Source organism: Toxorhynchites rutilus, chromosome 2 (genome assembly GCF_029784135.1).
Source record: "Toxorhynchites rutilus septentrionalis strain SRP chromosome 2, ASM2978413v1, whole genome shotgun sequence".
Taxonomy (NCBI): Eukaryota; Metazoa; Arthropoda; class Insecta; order Diptera; family Culicidae; genus Toxorhynchites; species Toxorhynchites rutilus.
The window spans coordinates 42,231,170-42,237,669 of NC_073745.1; positions in this window are offsets into that span (position 1 = coordinate 42,231,170).

The following is a 6,500-nucleotide window of genomic DNA, read 5'->3' on the forward strand; positions in this document are numbered from 1 at the left end:
GAAAGAGAAAGAGAAAGAGAAAGAGAAAGAGAAAGAGAAAGAGAAAGAGAAAGAGAAAGAGAAAGAGAAAGAGAAAGAGAAAGAGAAAGAGAAAGAGAAAGAGAAAGAGAAAGAGAAAGAGAAAGAGAAAGAGAAAGAGAAAGAGAAAGAGAAAGAGAAAGAGAAAGAGAAAGAGAAAGAGAAAGAGAAAGAGAAAGAGAAAGAGAAAGAGAAAGAGAAAGAGAAAGAGAAAGAGAAAGAGAAAGAGAAACTTTTTTAGAATTCGATGCAGTCTGAAGTACACGATGAGTAAAATGAATGGTCTCTTAGTCTTAACACTTTACCAACCGCTTATGGTTTAACAGCATATACATAACCGACCGTCTGCTACCACTCAACCACGAAGTCGAAGCGTACTTTCATGTGCGCTATGAAACTCTTTGTCGATGACGATGAATATTGCTTATTCGAGCAGTTACAATCGACAATGAAAGTATCTGGTTTCTAAATTGAAATGAAACGACAGAAGGAAGGAATAAAGCAGACGATTTGGTGTTTTAGTATGTGTAGATAATATATCGATCCCACCGGAGGCGATCTGGCGTAGTGGTAACATCCATACCTCTCACGTAGAGATCACGAGCTCAATTCTCACTCCCGACATTCTTCCAAAAAATGGAAGTAAAAGTGAGCCGAAATGTGTTGATGAAAGTCACTAGAATATAGAAAAAAAGATCCCACTTCACCACGATAGATTAAATTGAATCAATCGGAAACGACTATGGTTGAAGTGAAAGGAGCAAGAAAAACTAATTTTAGTTCTTCTTGAATGGCACTAACGTTCCTAGAGGAGAACTTCACCGCCTTAACGTAGTATTACTTGGGTCATTTTTATGAGTACTTAGTTGAGATTTCTATGCCAAATAACACGCTTTGTGATTGTATTCTGAGTAGCAAGCTCTAGAAATACGCGTGACCACAGTTGCAAGACGGAGGAAATTTCTTTGACGAAAAATCCCCCCGACCAAAACGGGAATCGAACTCGAACTCCCGGCATGCTAGGTTTGACGCTAACCTCTCGGCCACTGGAACACGGTATACGACACGTGAATGAGAAACTAGAAATATAGTGTTTTAGTGGTGAATATGTACATTAGGGTGCCATTGAGAATGGTCATCTCGAATTTCAAAAAGTTATCCCATACAAAATGTTTACCACCTCGAGAAAGCCTTTACAATTTCTAACAAGTCATCCATACATCGGAGTGTGGGCACTTTTACATGAAAAAAGTTTTTCGAACAACAACTTTGTCGTGTACAGCTTATAAATTTTAAGAATGTGGCCTGTCGGTTAAGGTAAGAAGAAGCGTTTGGAACAGCGCGGACCACTATAAGAAGACGGATAAAATTACCGAAACCCACATCGAGTCTCGGCCCTGAAAAAGCTGTTTTCATTTCGGCATAGGAAGCAGGCATGGAGATGCACGTTTACGGAATCACAATGGTATATGTCCGAAGCTTTCCCTTGAACCGGCTGGTCGAAATAATTTGCAATTAAAGAAACCACACAAGTTATCGGAAATATCGGAGACATAACTGGAGAGACGTAGAATTACACCGAGGTCTGTCAGTTTAAATAACTTATCAAATATCCAAGTATTCTGTATCTCTTTATAAAATTACATATCTTCATGTCCACGATCTCAAAAACATCATTCTAAAAGAAATAATCCTTCATATCATGCATTAGGGTAGGGCGGGACTAGTTGGTCGAAGGGGTAAGTTGGTCAATGACGATATCTTGGAATCTGAGCGTCCAAAAAATTAGCGATCTATGGATGAAAAATAGCGAATTGCTGATACAAAAAAATAAGCAAATTGCAAGATTTTTTTATTAAGTGGGTTAAAAAATATGGACATGGTTCCGATTTTGCCAAAAATCATTCACGGTTTGCGCATTCTAAAATGTGTTCTAAAACTGGTTAATAACCATGAAAAATCGGCTCAAACGTAAAACACAGGTTTATTGTACGTATTAGCATTAAGTGTTAATGTAAATCGTTTTTAAAATTAGTTTTATTGAATTTTCATGAATATTCTTTTTCATATATAGAGGGGTTAGTTGGTCACACAATTTACTCGTTTGAGAGCAACGCACATAAAATTTCCAGGTATGCCGTGTTCCATTACGCAAGCTATAAACAAATATAGAAAGCATATGTTTTACTGCTAAACCCATGTATTTGAAACGAGACAACCACCTCACAAACCACAATTATATTAATTGTCATATCTATATTTTTTGCTGTAAAATTTTCATTAAATATAGTAAACGCTAACATTGAATATCAGAACTCACAATAATGCATTGAGTAATGTAGCATACCTGCAGGCTATTTCTATATACTTTGGGGCGAACGGTGCAAATGTCATCAAAACAAATGCAAGCGGTTGTGCGTCGCAGGGATTCCAGGTGATTTTTTTTCCAAAGTCTTTACATGTTACGAGAAAATGTCTCCACCATAATATCGGAGGAAAGTTCTTCACACAAAAACGGAACTGTGATAACTCTATTTGTTTATTTCAGCTTAGAAATTTCGGTTGAAACTCAAACCATATTCATGAAACTAATTGTAGAAAAGTGAAGTGGTTGTTTGAAAGATCTAGGTTAATCTATTGTATAGTAGGGCCAAAATTCAATGTCATTTGAGTTTTCGAGCGCAATTGAATTAATGTCTTCTAGAAACAATATGTATTCAGAACGCCTCGTTCGCTGAGACTAAAGCCCTACTTTTCTGACGATATTTTCGGCTAATAGTTAGAATTTCATGGAAATAATATGTTTTAAAAATCCACGTATGCTATCATACTGAAATGTCTTCACATATTTCATAATGTCTTCAAAATGTCTTCAAAATGAAGACATGTCTTCAAACCTGGCATCTCTGGTTCGACACAAAGTGGAAGAGAGACGAAATCGCTAGAAAAGATTGTCTAACTAATTTTCAACGATGATAATTTGAAATTTTTATAAATTTGTTTAACTTATATCATATAGCAAGTAAATATGATATTAGTTAACTGTTTTTGTTTTGATTTAATTAATTAATTTATAATCGAGAAAACTTCTAATGGAAAAACGTTTATTATTTACTCAAGAATAACATGCCTATTATTGACCAATTTACTCCGTGTGTGGGGTTAGTTGGTCAATTTATTCTGAAATATAAAGACGTTAAATAAAAGAAAAATGTCGAATAATTGATTCTATGGTAATTTTTCATTGAAAAGGTAAAAGGTAAGCTTCATTGTGGTACATAACATTCTAAAGCAAAACTTCGTACTGCAAAGTTATAACCAAATTTATTCAAAAATGACCAACTAACCCCGCTCTACTCTACCTTTCGCAGAAAAGCAACAGAAAATCCGAAATTGTCTGTGTCGGCTATACGAATCGTAGAGGAACAAATTTCAACTTTAGTTTTAAAACGATGAACACAGCTCTCACTGTTGGAAACAATATATCCTTTCCATTCGGCTTGCAATGTGTTGTACTTAGACACCACTTTTGATCCCGAAACAATGCACGAATACGAGAAAATTATATGATCGATCGCCAAGTTCCCAACCACCAATAAGCCAAACAACATTCCTAAATTCACACATGCTCTCCCATGCTCGGCAAACAAATTATAAAAATCAATTTGCTTTTTATTATTTCTGATATTATTTTAGAATTCATCAAATTGTTGCATTGAATTGTATTGAAATAACTGTTTAGTGAAAGGTTTGGTGGCCCTAAAAAAGCGCCATGTTCTTATGAAATTGATACATTCTTGTTCTCGCGAGAACAAGTTGGTCACATGTCGAAATTTGTGTCCTTATTTCGCCAATGTACTCTTCTAGACAAACTGAATGCAGCCACAGGTAGTTTTACATAGGGGAAATGGGGGGAAAGTGGTCACCCTAACATGCCCATTTCCTGTGTCCACATACCACTACAATTTCCGTTTATCGAAGAATATTGCAGCTCAATTTTTTGTTGTTCAAGATAGCAAGCGGTTTTAATTATGCAAAAGGAGAATAGTAAAAAAAAGTTTAAAAGTTGACCTTTTTTAAGTTAGTAGGTAAAGTGGTCACTTGTGGGGGAGAAAGCGGTCACTCGCACATATCATGCCAGAAAGGATAGATTTATGCATTTTTCTTGTCTAAATTTGTTTAAATCATTATTGAAATAGTAGGTACATGTATGAAATAAGCTAGACTTATTTACCTAGAGTGATTATTGAAATTTTCTCATACGTACAAAAACGTAGTAGGGAACACATAACGTTTTTCAAAATGCGGCTTGGTTTTGGTTGGGGTGGAATATTTTTCCTAAGTCAAAACCACAAAAGGGACCCCTTTAGGAGCAGAAGGTGATAAGGTATATCAGCTTTTGAAAACAGAACATTGTCAGTAGTAATCCTCAACTCACCACTATGCCCCCAAACAACAAAGTAATTTCTATACGAAATAATCGCTGTAATTGAATAAAAATCTGTTCTAGAATATGTGAACAGTCGTCCAAACTGCTGATTAGTCGAAAATATCATGTCAAATAAACTAAATTTCATTAGAAATTCTGTAGCGTCTTAAATGCAGAGGACTGTAAAACTGCTGCAATTCCCGCTACGCGATTCCAAAGCTGCTTCAACGCAGCTTGCCCAGCGAGAGAAACCAAATTCCCCCCGTGGCACAGTGGGGCCGTTCTGAAAAAAGACGGTCAAAAATCTTTTCTCGTCTTACTTTACATTTTAGAGCATGGGTGTCTTCAGAAAAGTTGTTCAGAATGTTGATTCAAATAATTTGACGGTTTCATTTAAACTCTTACTGAGTTACAGTAAAAATAAAAAAAAACTTTTCATACTTTCATATAGTTGAGTTAGTTGAGTTATGTCTTCAGCAACATTGTGGAACTACAAATTTTATGAAATTTTTCTGAAGATACATAATATCTATCTATCAGTACTTCAGAGATATAACTGTTTTTCTGGGTAGACTATCTCAAAACTAGTTTTTAAACTTAAGTTATGCCTAAGTCACATTATATCAACCCAATATGTTCCACAAAGTTTTAGATAATATGAAAATACATAACATTGCTAAAGACACTATTAGTGTTAAATGACACCATTGCGATGTACAGTGGTTACAAAGCAAAAATATGTGACTTTTAATCATTTTTTTTTTTCAAAAATGTGCACGTTTGTGCGTCAATACTCAACGTCATTTTGTTCGTCAGGGTTTGAAGTATTCGGCAAACTGCTTTCGAACTCGGGAACCCTCGGGAACATTACTTTTTATACCAATTTTCACAGCACAATTTACTCAATTTTAGTCTGTTTTCTTCATACTTAATCTACTATTGATGTTTATTTGCATTATATTAATTTATAAATCAATTTCTGATTCTATCTCACTATCAGACCTCGAATTTGAGTTATTTTGCGGTAGTTTTATTGCAGTTGGTGATAGCAATTGGTCCTTTTTCGATTTTCGTTTTCGCAAGCTGCTTATCAAAGAGATGGATGTCATAAACAATCTTACGAAAACATCCTGATCACTGATCTCTCTGCAAGTTAGATTTTTAAGGTTTAGAATGTGTTTATACGCCTTTTCTTGATATGTGATTTTTTCAGAATTTTAGCAGTGTTCCGCGGTACAAAAATATATGTATTTATAAAATTTTGAGACTTAATACTGGTTTAATTCACAAATATTAAAAAGCACATACGAACATATTTAAATTTAAATTAAAGCAGCACTAAATCCCAAAATTCTGAAAAAATATCAAAATTTCATAAATATAAAGATTTTTGTACCGCGAACACTGCTAAAAATCAGAAAAAAAAATCACACATATCAAGAAAAGGCGTATAAACACGTTCTAAACCTTCAAAATTCATCTTTCAGAGAGATCAGGTATCAGGATGTTTTTGTAAGATTGCTCATGACATCAGACCCTTTGATAAGCAGCTTGCCAAAACGAAAATCGAATAAGGAACAATTGCTATTACCAACTGCAATAAAACTACCACAAAATAACTCAAATTTGAGGTCTGATAATGAGATAGAATCAGAAATATAAAAATATATATTTATATATTAAAATAATGCAAATAAACATCAATAGTAGATAAAATATGAAGAAAACAGAGAAAAATTGAGTAAACTGCACTGTGAAAATTGCTATAAAAAGTAATGTTCTCGAGAGTTCCCGAGTTCAAAAAGCAGTTTGCAGAATACTTCAAATCCTGACGTACAAATTGACGTTGAGTATTGATGAACAAACGTGCACATTTTTGAAAAAAATAACTATTAAAAGTCACATATTTTTGCTTTGTAACCACTGTACATCGCAATGGTGTCATTGAACACTTATAGTGTCTTCAGCAAAGTTATGTATTTTCATGTTATCTTAAACTTTGTGGAACATATTGAGTTGATATAATGTGATTTAGGCATAACTTAAGTTGAAA